Source organism: Dermacentor andersoni, chromosome 1 (genome assembly GCF_023375885.2).
Source record: "Dermacentor andersoni chromosome 1, qqDerAnde1_hic_scaffold, whole genome shotgun sequence".
Lineage (NCBI taxonomy): Eukaryota > Metazoa > Arthropoda > Arachnida > Ixodida > Ixodidae > Dermacentor > Dermacentor andersoni.
The window spans coordinates 118,400,074-118,417,569 of NC_092814.1; the positions used below are offsets into that span (position 1 = coordinate 118,400,074).

The following is a 17,496-nucleotide window of genomic DNA, read 5'->3' on the forward strand; positions in this document are numbered from 1 at the left end:
ACAAACATTCGTCGAGCGTCGTACATCGCAGGCCAAGGAGGCGATAGACTTTCACTAGCGACGTGAACGGCGCAGTGAAAGCGGGACACCCCAATATCAGGTGCTGAAGTGTGTCGCATAAACCGCAAGACGTACACGATGGACTGGCCACACGTCCTTGTCGGTATAAACGTTCGCACACGATCACACAGCGAGCCCTTACTTTAGTAGTTGTGCGCTAGCGCTACGAGGCATGCCTCGACGGCGACCACGGGGCGGGAATGTTCCATATCCGACGCCTTGGTTTGGCTGCTGCTTGAGTAGGTGTCGACAAATCAGCAGACGAGCGTCATCAAGCTTGCACAAAATTTCAGGGCAGATGCAGTCGTTACGAGCGCTAGTTGAAGCCAGCCGATCAACCTCTTCATTTCCGGCGATCCCTACGTATGAAGATATCCATTAGGCAACGAGAGTACCCGGACGTGTATCGCGACGACGCCTGCCCCTCCTGCGGGCAGACCTCCACTCTAGCACACATGCTCTGGGAGTGCGGGTCGACATACCCCAAGTTCATCAAGGAGGAGTGGGACTCGCTTCTGCGTAGCCCCGCTCTAGAAAAGCAAATCCTGGCTGTCCGGCGTGCCCGCGACCGGGCCGGTGGGCTAGACCTGCCGGTCCCGACGTGGGACTAGCCGGGTGCGCGACGAGTTCGCGTCCTCGCCGGACCTGCAATAAAAGTTTCTTCACTCACTCACTCACTCACTCACTCACTCACTCACTCACTCACTCACTCACTCACTCACTCACTCACTCACTCACTCACTCACTCAAACCCAATGTGACGTGATTTTGTTGGCAGAGTCAGTAATGCTGCGCACAACTGGACAATCAATCTGACCGCGTTGTAATCTGCTAAGGGCAGCGCGGGAGCCCGTAAAGATGCCAATATTCGATGCGCAATTAACTCCCCTTGTACGTATTTCAATGCAACATTAATCACTGCTAGTTCCGCAGTTGTTGACGAAGTTGGATGAGGCATTTGAAAGATACGTCGTACTTGAGTCGAAGGGCCGAAAAAAATCTGCAGAGGCACCTTGACCGTTGCTAAGTACCGATGCATCTGTGAATACTTGAAGATAATTTGGAAACCCTTCGAACTTGTGAGACGGAGCCAATTGAAATATTGCCGAAACGGGCATATAAGACTCTCAGGGATTGTCAGGGAATGTCAGGGATTGTGTCAGAATGTCAGGGATTGTGAGGTAAATGGCAAATACGTGTTTCGTGATATCTCTTGGAGGCGGAGGCGTAACTGAAGCAGCATCTTCATTCATAAATAATGCCGCCATTTTTCCCATGCGAGTTAACGGGCGGTGAATGAGACGATTAAGGAGTGATTGACCATTCGATGCGTGGTGCAGACGCTCAATATGATACAGAGCTCTCTGGTCTGCTTGCAGCCTCGGAGATATAACTAATGCGCTCCAGTGAGTAATGCAACAGATTGCGCCTCACGGGGTAATCCAAGAAAGGCAACGCGATGATCTGTTCCAGTTGGGCCATCAAACAATGTGGCACAATCAGGACTGGTAACACATGCATGAGTGAGTGAGTGAGTGAATAAACTTTATTGTAGGTCCGGCGAGGACGCGAACATCATGCCTGAGAGAACAGATGACTGGTACACCTGGAGAGCCGTTGTTTGGTCGCAGCCGGCACCTCTAGCAATCAAGGCGGCCACATACTTAAGGAGGGATTGCGATTGTCGTCGTACAAATTTAACGGCAGGACGACAAGAGATGCGATCATCCACTATTAAGCCCAAATAACGGTGTTGTCGCACCCAGCTTGTCGGCGTCTTCTCAAGGTATACAGTCGGCTCATTGCTCGACGAGCGCGTTTTTAGAATGATATGCTATTGCAGCCGACTGAGCAGATGATATCTGCAAGCCAACTTGAATCAAGTGCTTCGAAGTCGTGTTCAAAGCTTTTTGTAAGCCTGCACGCCGCCGCGGATCAAGGTGCGAAAGGCTGCTTATTCACAGAGCAATATCATCTGCATAGACAGCTATGCCAAAAGTGAAGTCACTGTCCCGAGGCAAGCGACTTGGAAGCGCGGCAAGTACGGTGTTAAAGAGAAGCGGCGATAAAACACTGCCTTGTGGGACACCGCACTTCACATTGCGAGATTAACTTGTTATTCCTCCGACACGCACTTTCATCCGGCACTCCGACAAGCTGCAAGAGCGAAAATAACCGCCTTATGCAGAACCGAGCCGAAAGTTTGCTGTCCGTCTAGGAAGAACACGTATGTGGAATGCTCGTTTCCTCTAGCAAATTAAAGCGCTGATACAAAACCTGAAATACTATCCAGAGCTGAACGGTGGTGACGAAAGCTACTCGTGACATCAGGGGTAAAATTCAACTCCTCCAGCCTGACATCTAGGCAAGACGCTTCCAAACAGGACCCCAGCCGTGGAAAACCAGGAAGGTGGTTCCAATATATAAATCGGGTAACAGACTTTCACCACTAAACTACAGACCCATTTCCTCAACTAGCATTCCCTGCAAAATAACGGAGCCTATATTTTGCTCGCAACTCTTGACCTTTCTTAAACGTAATGCCTTTTTTGACATCATCACAGCATGGCGCGTCCGACGCCCGTGTTCCTGCGAAACGCAACTTCTGCTTTTCACGTATCCACTGCATGCTATACTAGATCAGGGAGATCAGGGTTGCCGTGCTGATTGTATTTTTCTTGATTTTTCAAAAGCGTTTGATGAAGTAAGTCATAAATTAATAATGTGTAAGCTGTCCTTACTTAATTTGGATACTAATCTACTACTATGACTCGAGTTTCTTCTTACGAATCGCTTTCAGTATGTTACTATTAAAAACCCCGATTCACCACTATTTGAGGTAAGATCTGGTGTTCCTCAGGGCTCTGTTTTAGGTCTGTTACTTTTTCTAATTTATGAATGACTTGCCTAACCAAGTGTCCTCAATTATGCACTTATATGTAGACGAGTGTGTTCTTTACCGCGAAGTTCGTGCCCTCAGTGACGAGCAGGCCTTACAAATCGACCTTAATTATGTCGCAATTTGGTGTAAAACTTGAAAAATGGAACTTTACCTTAGCAAATGTAAACTAATACGCGTTTCACGTCAGTACATTTGTCCTCCATCTTGCAACTTAAACAATATTTCACTAGAGACAATATCTTCCAATAAGTACTTAGGTGTTCCCATATCTGCTACTCGGAAACTTGGTAACTTGGAAACCCCACATTCACACGATAATCTGTAATGCCAACCGCATGTTAGAGTATCTTCGGCGAAACTTCGGTAAAGCACCTGCCTCTCTAAAGATACTCACGTACAAGTTGTTCGATTAAAATTAGAGTACGCAGCTTCAATCTGGGACCCTAACTGAGCTAACCTGTTTCAAGCCCTTGAACTTGCTCATAGTAACGCAACTCGCGTTATCCTCTCTAATTACAACCGCACAGCTAGCGTAACACTAATGAAAAATAGCTTATCATTGCCATCGCTGTCATTACGCCGAAAGGCTTTCCGTCTTGGTCTTTTCCATAAAATTTACAATCACATGTCTTTTAGAGACCAGTTCATTTCAACGCCCACCTATTATTCGTTTCGGGTTGACCACAAAAATAATGTCGGTTGCATCCGCTGCAGTACGAAGACTTTCTCTAATTCTTTCATGACACAACTACAGACTGGAACCGCCTGCCAGCTTCTATTGCATCTGTCAACGACAGTAGGCTTCTTTTTCGAAACAGCTTGTTTCATTATTTTTCTTGCTATACTAACGCCTGATATATTTATTTCCCTTGTTCCAACACGTATCATATACATCTGCAATAAAGATATACATCTGTTGGCGGGGTGCACATTCACTGGGCACCTTACATTATGTACGCATCTGGCATATTTTCAACCCCTGGTGCTTATCTATTTCTTTCTCCTTTTTTGAGGGGGACGACGACGAAGTGTTTTTGATACAGCGCTGTTCTTTCTAGCCCCGGTTTATTCCTGTGAAAATCTAAGTGCACCCGCTGGTCCTCGCTCCCTGCTCGGTCATGATGGAAGTGGACGACCCGGCACGTCTGCCGGCGACGGTGGCGTCAGCGGCGGCCGCTTCCACGAAGCGGATCGGTCAGCAGAGCGACAGCGACAGCGAGGACACCCATGTTTACTCTCTCAGCAGTGAGGACACTTCCGATGACGACTTTCAGCTTGTGCAGAGCCGCAGAGCGAAGAGAAGGAACACCAGGACGTCCTCATCGTCAAGCACCCAATCAGTAACACACACGCAGAGGCCTGACGCCAATACCATCATATTTGTGCCCCTGGTTCCCACCGTCAACATGAAGCTACTTAACAGGCAATCTGTGTCGATGTCACTGGAAGCCCTGGCGCCAAACGAAATATCGGACATTCGAGTGAACACCCGAAAAAATCTACTGGCGGTTGATGTCCAGCATGCAGCTGCTAAGACCACTATATACGCAGCGTAACGGACCTCGATGGCATTCAGGTGCGCTCTTACATCCCTCTGCGATCTGACGTAGTCAGCGGCGTAATCTACGACGTAGACGTCGCCATCCTTAATAACGACTTGCCGATTCTTATCCAGGCAGCCAATGATGAGGTCATTGTTGATGTTAAGCGGCTAGGCAATTCAAGCTGCGTGAAGGTTGCATTCAAGGGTAAATATATACCCTCGAATGTTAAGGCGGGACACTTCAGACATGCAGTGCGGCCTTTCATTGCGAAACCTCTTCAGTGCTGCAAATGCATGAAGCTGGGGCACGTGAGCAGCGTCTGCGAAAATCAGGCATCATGCCCCCGCTGCGCCGAGCCCCACACTACAGATAAATGTGGCGCGACAGTAATGAACTGTTCAAACTGTCGAGGGTCACATGAAGCTTCATCGAAAAAATGCCCACATCATAAGAAGGAAATGGCCATCTTGAAAGAGATGGCGATAGATCATTCATCTCATCGCGAAGCCGCCGATAAAATCAGGAAGAGGCGTTCCCCTCGCCGGCGCTCCTCAAGGAAGGCTGTTGCCTCTGCGACACGCATGCAACTTCCTACAACACCACCTCCTCCTCTATCGCCCAGGCCAGACACTGCGGAAAGGACCGCGAAGAACAATGTCACTGAGAAGACCAGATCTGCAGAATCTTGACCGGCTCTACCGAAACGCCCGCATTCACCAACAGAATCACAGCAAACTTTTACTGGACAACCCCCGACGTCTACTGTCGGTTATTTGTGCGACCAAGACAGGCAGGTGGCTGATATGCTGCAATCGCTAATTAATACAATGCGCATCATACTGAACAAGCTGCAAGCACCAGCAGTTCGAAGTGCTCTGCAAATACTGGATGCACTCAATCCAGTGCTTGCTAGCATCGTTTAAGCATCATGGCTCGACCATGATGCCCCCTTCCGCACTGAAGTTAGTGCGTCGATCTTTCAGTGGAATGTCAGGGGTCTAAGGACCCGTATAGCAGACATTTTCCAATTCATTTTTACAAATCGCTTCCCCATACTGCTCATTTGCGAACCAAATACTTCAACTCCACTCAGACTGTCCGGTTACGACTCTTTCGTCTCGTCCACATGCGGTGCGAGCACGAAAGTGATCATCTACATCCGCACGGACTTTATATATGTCACTAACGCGGTAGAGCCTTATGCCGACAACCAATATGTCTGCCTGAATGTCCAAAAGAAGGATGTGTCGTTTACACTAATTGGAGCCTACATATCCCCAGCGGGTCACTTTGACGGCGAACGACTTAAGAAAATATTACTAATGAACAATGGCCTCTGGGTTATTACAGGTGACTTTAACGCGCATCACCAGCTATGGGGAAGCACTAAAATTGACTCCAAAGGCAGGAGTCTTGCCTCCTTTGCTACCGGCCATGATTTGTGCTGTGTGAATGACGGCAGCCCTACATTTCTGGTAGGCACGGCCTATAGTACCTGCTTGGACTTAACTTTGGCGTTACGGCGCTTTGCCTCGGGCATCCAATGGTTTACGGACATAGAAACCCATGGAAGCGACCATATTCCAACATACATAAAGATTAGAGGAGTTGAGCACCGCTCCTCTACTGTCTTGCGTACAGTTGATTGGTCAAAGTTTAAGAACGATATGGATGACGCATGTTGGGAAGGCCTTTCACATACTATCGAAGATGCAATCACAGAGTCATTGAAAACATCCATCTGCTCGCTTACAAGGTCAGCAAGGCGAACAGACTTGGACACGGAACTGGAGAGGCTGCGTGCGGCACGCCGACAGGCGGAGAGGAGGTATCGGCGCACGAAGTCCGCCTCGGATTTGAGGGCTTCCCTATGCATACAAAAAAAGTCCAGCGTCGTATGGATAAATTGGAAGACAAGCGATGGAAAACTTTCTGTCAGTCCCTTGATCCCAGGAAATGACTCTCGCACATATGAAGACGGTTAGGGGCCTTCGCTCATCTACGCATCAAAGGAAGCCCTTTGCTGCACTGGCTCTCTTCCAACTTCGCTCGAAACTTCAAGTGGCTGAAGAGTTCTGTGCACCGGTTGCTGGGTCCGTGGTCGTCATTACTGACGCAGCACTGAATGACATCCCTGAGGCACGTTTACCAGAAATTAACGTGCTATTTCCACTCGAAGAGCTCGATGCTGCGTTGGTGACCTGCAGGCATTTTTCGTCACCAGGACCTGATGGCATCACGTATACTGCCCTATGCCACCTTGGACATGACGCACAAGATGAGCTGCTCAACTACTACAATGAGTCTTGGCAGAACGGCGCCGTTCCTAAACAATGGAAATCCAGCCGCTTGATCCCCATTCTGAAACCTGGAACGTCTCCGCTTGAGCTCTCATCATATCGTCCGATGGCGCTTTCGAGCTGCGTCGGCAAAGTGATGGAAAGAATGATCCTTGCTCGCTTGGAATGGTACTTAGAGTGATTCAACATCTATCCGGACACCATGACGGGCTTTCGTCGAGGTCGCTCGTCCATCGACAACGTCATTGACATCGTAACCTGGGTCCAAAATAAAGAAAGCCTCAAGCGGCTATCAGTGGCACTTTTTCTAGATATAAAAGGAGAATACGACAACGTCGCCCATAAGGCCATGCTGAACTCACTTGAAGCTGTTGGAGTTGGTGGCCGGATGTATCAATTGATTCGGGACTATTTGACTGAGGGGTGTGTTTTTTTGCAGACAGAAGATGGCCTAAGTTCGGAACATTACATATGCCTTGGTGTGCCACAGGGAGGAGTATTGGGCCTTATTTTGTTCAACCTCGTCCTGGTAGGACTAGCGGAGCACCTACCGCAGACAGTTCATGTCTCAATATACGCCGACGACATTTGCATCAGGGCCTCTTCGGTGACTCGCCCTCAGGTATGAACCAGGCTTCAGCGGGCGGTAACCATGACGGCATCTTATCTCCGAAAACAAGGCCTCAGTGTGTCTACTCAAAAGTGCGTATTGGTTGGCTTTACGCGCAAACAAATGTCATTGTATCCTGTTTCAATCAATGGTCAAGCTGTATCCTATGTTAAGACACATCGATTTCTGGGTGCAATCATTGACCACAACCTGTCGTGGAGCTCTCAATGCGTCCATCTGAAGAAGTTAGTTGCCATTGCTCAGGTCTTCAAATTTCTCTGCGGGAGAAACTGGGGTACACCAGTTCATTCTAGGATGCAGCTGTACAGGGTACTGTTCCTCGAGCTCCTACGTTACAGTCTACCAGCGTTGTCCAATGAATGCAAGACGAACTTTCGCGCTTTGGAGAGCATACAAGGTCAAGCCCTACGCACGTGTTCAGGGCTGCCTCGGTGCACTTCAACAGCAGCAACAATTGCCATCGTGGGAGACCATATGATCCAGACACATGTAGCTGTTGACTCTCTCAGAGCGCAGATTCGCCATCTGTCAAGGATCACCGACCATCATTTGGCTTCCCTACCAGCCGAGAGACCTCAAGCGACCTTTTCAAGAGTGATTAGTTATTTCCTATTCCTGGAATTACAAAAAAGTCCAATCATCCATCGCCGGCTCTGAAGCAACTTACGCTCCTATTACTGCACCAGACGTATCATGACCGCATACATGCATATACCGATGGTTCGACCTCACCTACCAGCTAAACTGGAGCATTCGTCGTTCCAGCTAAGCAGGTTACAGTTAGATTCAAATTGTCACACATGTCTACATCTACATCGGCAGAACTTGCAGCTCTCCATGCCGCTATGACGTACGTTACCAAAGAGCCAACAGAGAAATGGGTCGTATTTTTTTATTCTAAGGCAGCTCTTCACAGTATCAAGTCCGCATTACATCACAGAACTTACGAGCAGATGATATCTGACATCAGGGAAGTGCACCATCACGCTCTGGAAAGAGGGCACAGCCTTATCTTTCAATGGATTTCTGCTCACTGGGGCATCGTCAGCAACAACCTAGCTGACAAGGCTGCCCGGTCTGCCCACGAAGATACCCAGACGCGTCCAACACTTTTGGCGAGGTCGGATGCTGCCAGGGGACTTCGCCTACTTGCACGGAAAAAGTCACAAGATCTCTGGATGTCAGGTGCCTTCAATTGCGGATTACATAACCTGGACCCCATGCTACGACTACAACTGCCATCTAGCTTTTCCCGCGACGAAGCAACTTTGCTTTGCCGCTTGTGGCTGGGAGTGGCGTTCACGAACGCATACTCCTACCGTTTGGGAATGGCGGAGAGCCCGATGTGCGACTTCTGTGGGTGCGAGGAAACCATCGAGCCCCTATTGTGTACCTGCTCTCGCTACGATGTACAACGCCTCTCTCTGCGGGCAACTTTATACCGACTGGACTCACGACCGTTCACCGAGTCAAAGATACTCGGAGCGTGGCCACACCCGTCACTGGCACGAAAAGCGATTCGTGCACTAGGGCAATACTTGAAGTGCACCTGCTTAAGAGACCGTTTATAGTGTCCCTGTGTATAGTGTCCCTCGCACACGCACTCAGTGCTTACTCTCTCCTTTTTTCCCTCTTTCTATTCCCCTTTCCCCCACCCCCACTGTAATATAGCAAATCGGGTGCTCTTCTGGTTGACCTCCCTGCCTTTCCTGTCCTTGCTTTCTCTCTCTCACTTCGCTTTTTTCCCTTTCGGTTTACTGGACACTATACTTGTTTAATGTCAGGCCATCTTTACTGTTTGTTATAATTAATGTTTTCCAGTGTTCTTATATTTCTTAACACTTGCATAATGTTGCCACTTTTTTTATCTGAATGTTCTATTGCTTTTTATTGTAACCCCACTCCCTCCTTTAAAGCTTCGTCGATTGAGGGTACTTATAATAAATAAATTAAATTAAATTAAAATTCGCTCCATTAAATTGATGACATTTGAAGTTAGGGATATTGGCCGGTAGGACTTGAGGTGTATCGCAGGGCGCCCGGACTTCAAAATTGGTATTACCGTGGACAGTTTCCATTTAGCAGGGATGACACCGGTTCTACATACTTCATTATAGTTGTCCAATATATTGTCATGGAAACTCTCATCGATGTTGCGCAATGCTTCGTGTGTCACACCGTCTTCACCTGTGGCAGTGCGGCTATTGGAGAACATGCAAGCGAACAGAATTTCGCGCATCGCCATTAGTTGTAAAGCATTTAAATTTAGCCCATTCACTAAAGCTTCACTTCACATAGATTCCAACATTTGCGTCGGATCTGCACATTTTTCTTTTGTTTCGTTTTATTAAGATAAACAAATTTCCGCCTTAGTTTTCGGCCTGAGATCGTCAATAATTGTTGCGTAAAATTTCGGGACGCTGCATTCTTTTGGGACATCATAGTGAGAACATTGAAGGCAAGGACGTCAAGCCCTGCTCCCCCCCCCCCTTACCCCTATTCCATTCGTTTTCTTCCTTCCTTTTAGAAATCGCGATGACCTGCCTTACGGAAAAGCTGGATTGTGGGATAGGCGTGTTGAAAGCCCTAGGCGTACCATATGATTTTGTTACACGAGATTCTGCAGCCAATGTACATATAAGGAATGGGTGTGCGGATCAAGAGCAGCCGCCAGATTTGTTGATCATGCTGCCTGATTTTGAGATATTTGTGTAAGAAACGTATTCATTTCATTTTTTTTTATTTCGCACACTGCTTCTTGCTGCTGTATTTAGTAGGTTATGTCTTCACCAAGGTTCAGCAATGAAGCCATGACAGAGCATCATAAATTGTAGCTACACGCGCAGTTAAGTAAAGCAAGAGCCCTATAACTTAAAACTATTCTAATATTTTTTATTCCAATCTCCTGACGTAAAATTTGCGTAACCGCCGACGCAAGCATCGGCAGGTCACCCGCAGGGTTGTCTGAACCGACAAATCAAACGCTCTCCTCGTTTATAGGAGGTCACTTTTGTATGCTTTAAAAACGAATAACATTGCCTACAGGGAGCGGCTTGTCTCATCTAATTGGCTGAAAAGAGGCGAGGAGCACTCTCAAGTGGAGAAGGTTTCGATGGGGCCGAGCCAGTGCACTGAAAATTGATAACCGGGTGAAGAGGGTGGTGCCAGTGTCTGCGATTTGTCCGCTTTTCCTTACTTAGCTTGCGGTGGCTGGTCGAAAGTCGTGGCGGCATGCCACGGAAGGTTAAGAATGACTCTAAAACGGATCCTCAGGAAAGAAGAGCTGGCATAGCGAGGTCGTAAACGTGCCTAAAGTGCTTAAAAACGTTACGCGGCCACGCAAAAAGCTTTATTGTACACAAATAAACCCGGGCTCTCCGGCAGGTGCCAGTAGCCAGTGCCTGAACTATCGGCGGTAACCATCTTTAATTCCTTTCGGAACGGGGCACCCTGCGGCTATTCAGAAAAAAATTCAGTTTTGTTTGGCATATTAATGCATCTTTAACACGTACACGTCACTTCAACGCCATGAGTTTTCGCGATTTTGTGACGTCACGTGACAGACAGGTGACATGGGTGCAGCCCGAAAACGTTTCACCAATAGCCGAGGGCTAATGGCGAAAAGGCGTCGAATCAGAAATAACTGTTTTTCTTTCGTTCGGACCAATGATGCATAATCAGTGTGCACGCGTCATATCAGATGGGGAGCTATCACGGTTTTTGTGACGTCGCGTGACAGACAGGTGAAGTGGGGGGGTTAAAAAAAGTTTTTGACCAATCGCGAAGGGCTGATTGCAGAATTGGAATAGAAAAGTTTGGAATAGCTTTACGTTATAGGCGCCCCAAGACAAACACTGTAGACATACCTAAGCGCCGGATAGCAACTGATTTTATCTCTCTCGTTTTCCTTTTCTTTTGACAGAATTATTTAGTAAACTAGAGGCTCCCCCGATTCTTGTATTATTTTATTGTTTGACAACCCCATTGCAGTGTTGAACTCACAAGTGAGCATGCAATGCCCCTTCCCTAGCACTTCTTGCGGTGAGAGGCCGATTGTCGGCCTTGCGCTCGACGATATAAGTATTCATTTTCGTTAGCCTGAACATAATGGCACATGCCGTTTGCGCAATGTATATTCCTCGTCTATTGTCCCTTCAAGATGTGCATTGTTTATATTACAATGCGACCCATTCTATGCCTAGAATAGTAAGAGCAGTTTACAATCGATGATTTGTCCAGTTGGATCCGTTCATTTAACTTGTGTGGTATTGCACGCCCAACTTGGTTTTACAAAAGATATGAAGTCAATTTGCCTTAAATACAAGAACAAGGAGCAGGACGGGTCTTCAGGCTTGGTCCTTTTCAGCGCCCGTGGGGTACCCGCCAATACACCTGGCCAAGAATTGGTGGCTCTGTTCTATTACTTTAGCCACGGGAGTATCGGACCCTTCGGGCAGCAGCCACGTTGTTTAATGGCTGGCTCGCTCCGGCGATAAAATGGCCATCGCAATTGCGGGACTGGCCCCACAATTACCCGCTACTGCTGGCAGTGTCCGTCGCCTCTTCCCGTCCCTCGCATCGACGGTAGAGCCAAGTATGCGGAGCAGGGGGCCTCCTCCCACTCTCCCCATTCTCCCGCTCGGGGAGGGATCGTGTCCCCCGATGGTGATCCGGCCCAGCAGCCGCTTTGCAGGAGGGGGGCCACTTGCAGACTCTTCCCTCTTTTAAATAACTATTAAGCGACGGCGTTCTTCATCTGGCCAAAACCCCAGCGGCCGGATCGATTCTGTTTCCTGCGGCGTCTCGCGGGGCTCGCTTCGTGGGGAGCGCGACAGATGGCGCAGGTAGCGCGGCACCTTTGCAACTTTGTCGATTGGCGCGTCACTTGTCACTGGGCTAGTAGCGGCGGGGGAGTCTTGCGAGCGCGGTAGTGCGGAGTGCGCGGGCCGCCGCCGAGAGGAGCAGCGTGGATTACGCTGTGGATTACGCCGGGAGCTGCGACTCGGACCGATCCAGTGACGACGACGGGGACAACGCCGGCCCGGTCACCGCTTCCCAGGCCGGCCGGGTCCACGCCATGGGTAGGTGCCGGTGGCCACTGTTGCTGCTGCACTGTGACCACTTGGCTTGCCAAAGCACCTGGCGCGCGCGCCTCCGCAACCGGCGTCTTCGGCGCGCTGCCGGCAGAGCGCCACCTGTTGCGTGGCGACGCTCAACACGGCGCATCCCGGCGCCGATTGGCGCCGCGTAATTGAAGCGAAAGTGCCCACTTTTAATCATGGAGGCGTCACGCAGCTGCTGTCAGAGCGCACCCGGGCCGCGAAATGCGCGCCCTGCGGGAGACCGCTTTGAAGGCGCTCGGCGCGCTAACACGTTTATGCGCGAGCGCATCCGACTCCTATTGAAGCGCGCGTAACCGAGTTAGCTACGAGGAGCGCAGGCACACGACGCGTATGCTAAACCTTGTGGCGTGTGGACACACCTGTCGCGCTTCGCCTTCGTAGTTTTCTGTCGCGCTTCGGATGCCTGCGCGCTGAATGTATACAGACCTTGTACTCACACAGGGTGATTACTATTGCAGACCAGGTGTGACTACAACTTCTGCATTCTTCCAATTTCGCGCGTGCAGAAAACGCGCAAAACACAGTACCGAGTGCTCCACGATGTCTACAAGAACAATGTATATGCGTTCAGGGGTAGCTGGACTTCCATACGCCCGTCATCTCGCCGCCATGACCATAATTTAAACAGGCTTTTCTTCTGCTGTCGGCTCTAACGAAGGCAAATAAAACCGATGCAGAACTCACTCCAACATGCTCTGTGCTCTTAGAAAAATCCTCTAGAAAATTTGAATTATCTGAGATTAAGGTTAAAATACGCTTTATGCTGCATTTACAGCAAGGTGTGGCCAAGGACCGTTAGGTAAGACATTGTTATCTAGCTTGCTTGGACAATCAACTTGCGTCTCATGAGATAATTTAGTGAGTCATGCACGCAGTCAAAAGTTCTTGCGGTCATTCATCACTAAACAAACAAGCTGCTTATTTTTTCCTCTAAATGTAGTCGGACAGAAGCTCGACTTAACTTTTTAGATATCGCAAGCTATATATGCGTAAGAAGGCGAAGTCCGCACTTAGAGACATGTGCTTCGTTGCTTTACGACAAGTTGTCGCGGAATTTTTAGTAAAATAAGCTCCACGTCGCCTCACAGGCTTTAAGACATGAATTAAAAAAAAAAAATGGAAAATACGCATAAACTTAGGTGGGAACATATTGCTCTGTGAGGCCGGAATTGTCCATGTTTACAGCGTGCCGCATGCTTCAGCGAGGCTCAGGCCACGTAAACGTATCGCTGTACACTTCAGCAATTTTCGCACACCCCAGCGGCTGACGCAGAATGGGGAAATCACCGTGGCACCCTTCTCATATAGCTGCCGTCTGACCTGCAGATGTCACGGCTATTTCCTCGTTTCACGCGTGCGCAACACTCAGCCTTTTGCATGATTAAAAACCAAATTATGAGGTTTTACGTGCCAAAGCAAAGCACAGGCTATGAGGGACGCCGTAATTATTTTTGACCATCGGGGCTTCTTTGACGCGTACCTCAATGTAAGTACACCGGCCTTTCCGCATTTCGCCCCCGTCGGAATTCGGCCGCCGTAGCCGCTGGAAAATGAACCTGCGACATTGCGTTCAACAGCAGAACTCCCCTAAGTCAATGCGGCGTGTCCGTATGGTTGCCGATAATTTTTCTTCTGCTATTAGAAGAGCGAATCTCAGGAAATAAATTCAAATAGCCTCAACAATGCACTATTTTACTAAAAGAAATGGAGAAAACCGATTATTTGTTGCGTTCGCTTGAGGACTACGAAAAGTCGAAAATTTTGCGTATGCAGAAACAACTTTCAGCGACCGCAAAGTGTCGTTACCTTTGGTTACCATCTTTAAGTTACTAGTGTGACTTGATCCAGTCTAGGTAGTCCGCCTGCGGTTGTATTTTTTCTTGCACTCAGAATCATCACCGATCAGATTCAGCTACCGCCGTACCGGCCACGGAGCTAAAAAGAACTGGAACGTCGATGTATTTCGTCGCGCACTCTGGAAAATAACATCTCGGAACTGGTGTCATCATGAGAATTTGTTGCAAATGAATACGCCTTGCTAACTCACCGGCTACAATTTGTAAATTGCATTACAGTACGTTCCGTTAATTAGCTAAAACCTTAATTAGTGAAATTTTGTTAATTATTCGATTAGGCAGTTTGATTTTTTGTGCTAGTAATGTCCGCCTCTTCGGGTAATTCAGTTCAAGAATGCGAATGGTGCTATCCGCCACCGGCGATTTTTAAAACGAACGGGTCAACTAAATGTCTGCGCTAAATACCACGCGGTCGACGTACGTTGTGGTTAGTATTCGATGATTAAATGTTGATTATATCTCTCTATTCTGTCTTTTTTTTTCATGTTCATTGTTCACTGATTTCGTATGCTATTCATATCGCAATTACGTCGACCTTGTTTTCTTGAGCGCCGACATTTGGTTCATCCTTTATTTTTGACCAAGAGGCCAAGGGGGCCATTCCCATGGATACTGTAGGCTATGGTGCAATGTGGTTAATTTTCGACTATATTGGCACTAATAACGACCGTACCGTATGGTTAGTTTTATCTATTTTGGAAGGCGCCGTACGGCACACTTTTGGAAAATCTAGTGACTTCGTTTAGACCAAGCAACATGTATATATCTACGTCGGTGCATCCTTAGCAGGAGTATAGTTCAATGTGCTTAATTTGCGACTATATTGCGTCCGCACTATACTATGATTACGGCCGCATCGTTAATTTTACCTAACGTGCGACTAATTCAGGATCCCTGTCTCGTTGAGGCCTACTTTTGATACCTCTTGCGACGCGCTACAATGCCCTGGTGGTGCAAAAGGGCCGTCTTTTTTTCAGGAAGTGGTTACAAGATACCCAGATCCAAGGTACGTCAAACCCGTGTGAACGCAGCTAATATTTTGTCTTCAAAATATCTGTATCGTCTAAAAATAACACCCGTATACTACAGCTAGCGTGACGGCACCAGACGCTACGCGACCTGCAGGTCGTGCTTAACCCCCCCCCGGGAAGGAAGTTAAATATCATTCGGACAGTCCAGCTTCCATTCCAGAATATGTGTACTGACAACAATGAATAGAGTTAGGGGGTTTTCGTTTGTTTCCCAGAGTGAAAGAAAGAGAGAGCAGAGAGGAAAGGCAGTGAGATTAACCATTCATACGGCCAGTTTGCAACCCTGCACTGGGGATAGGGGATATAGAGATGACAAGAGAGAGAGGGGGGGGGAGATAAAACTCCCTAGTTGCGCGCACTCGTGACGATACGCAGTAAATGTAAAATGTATGCTCACAGAGACTTGTCGACCTGAGGTGTTGCAAGAATGTTCTCGTCGCAGTCTGCGTCAGCGATGCGCACGGCCATGGTTGAAAGATCTTCCTTTGCGACAAGCCTCTATTGCCTACTGAAGGCATGCAAGCATTGGATGCAGGGATGTCCACCGCTTTCGAGGCGCGTTGAGCTGACGGTGTCTGCAGCTTTGTAAAAAGCATGCGAAGAACATCAATCAGTGATTGCTGCATGACGACGATCTGCCGGTCTTGCTCTGCGACGATTTCTCGGGAGCTAATATGCCGCTCCAAGCTGTTATTGTGCCTTTCAAATCAGAGGATAGATGACACTTTTGAAGTGTAGGCCAAAAATCATCAGTCATGCCCTCTGCAGGTTTCTTGTCCTAGGAGACAATTCTGCTTGGCCTGGGTGGCAAAGAAGATGGCGATGACAAACTCGACATATGCATAAAAGAAGCTGCAAAGGCCCTTGATGAACTTTGGTGACGGTAGCGTGGTCGGCGTTTTTTTCTAACTCAGTGAGTGGGTTCTCGGTGGGGCGAGTGGTGTCTCACCATCTGCTTCAATATGGCCATTTCTTGCTGAAATAGAGGACGTTCCGTGGAAGACGCATCATGGGGTCCGATACTGTTATTACACTTCAGAGCGGTGGCGTTGCGGCTGTCAGTGCTGTGGGGCACGGAGCAGCGGGAGCACGGCGTCGCGTTTGTGCACACACTGCTCAGGCGCCCTAGCTTCTTGCAGTTTCTGCACTGGAGTGGTATTCGTATCAAGGGACGAACGACATGCCAAGAACGGCCCATCTTAACGTGTCGCGAAAGCGCGTCACCGTTGCATATAACCTTCACGCAACGTGACTTTGCCATGCTGGAAATATGCGTGATAATAGTGCATCTGGAGCTGGCTTAATAGGTATCGGCAAATCCGCGATCGAAATGGCCTCTTTGACGTCATAGATAATACCAGTGGTGACCTCCATGCTGGGCGGAACACGAGAGCGGGCTTACCACCGAGGTCGCTGACGTGGCTAAAGTCTCTGACACGGCCGCGTGTTCCACACCTATTGCAAGAATACTCTTGCAGGAGTTGATTCTGACGTCCTTTACCAGATTTGGCACCAGCGCCTCGAGATGCATACATAAGTTTCGCCTGTTGTGGTGTCTCTTTTTGTCGGTAGTGAGTACTGGCGCGAAAAGGATGGTAATGGCTCAGGGGATTTCGCAGGCCTTACCGGGGACGTGCTCGAACGCTATGGCGCGTTGAGTATTTTTCTCTTTATCCTGCGGCTCAGCACGAATCACTCAAACAATTTCTCTTCACTGCTCCAAATTACCTATCATCCCGCGTTGATCATCGATTCAAACTAGGCATTCCAAGTTGCAGAACTAAACAGTATTTTTATTCTTTGCTCCCCAAGACCAGCTCAGACGGGAACCACCTTCCCACCTGCATCGTCTCCATTTTTGAACCTTAAGCTTTCAAATCTGCGCTTCTTCATCTCCTATGCTAAAGCTCTCGTTTTTTATTTATTTGTACAAATATTTACCACTCCTATCTATAACGCCTCAACTGCCCTGATAGTAACCAAATAAATAAAAATAAATAAAAAACTCGAAGTTGTCGTGGGGAGATTCATCGCTGTCAGCCTTAACAG

The 17,496-nt window shown here is 48.3% G+C and overlaps 1 protein-coding gene across 1 annotated transcript in view; it reads left to right on the top strand.

Moving 5' to 3' along the window:
- Positions 1-12,360: 12,360 nt before the first annotated feature.
- cac (calcium voltage-gated channel subunit cacophony) overlaps positions 12,361-17,496 on the top strand; it is a 674,132-nt gene continuing 668,996 nt past the window's right edge. Inside the window, exon 1 of the mRNA XM_050193695.3 lies at positions 12,361-12,518. The gene's annotated coding sequence lies outside the window, so the exon portion shown is untranslated. The remainder of the gene's footprint in view (positions 12,519-17,496) is intronic.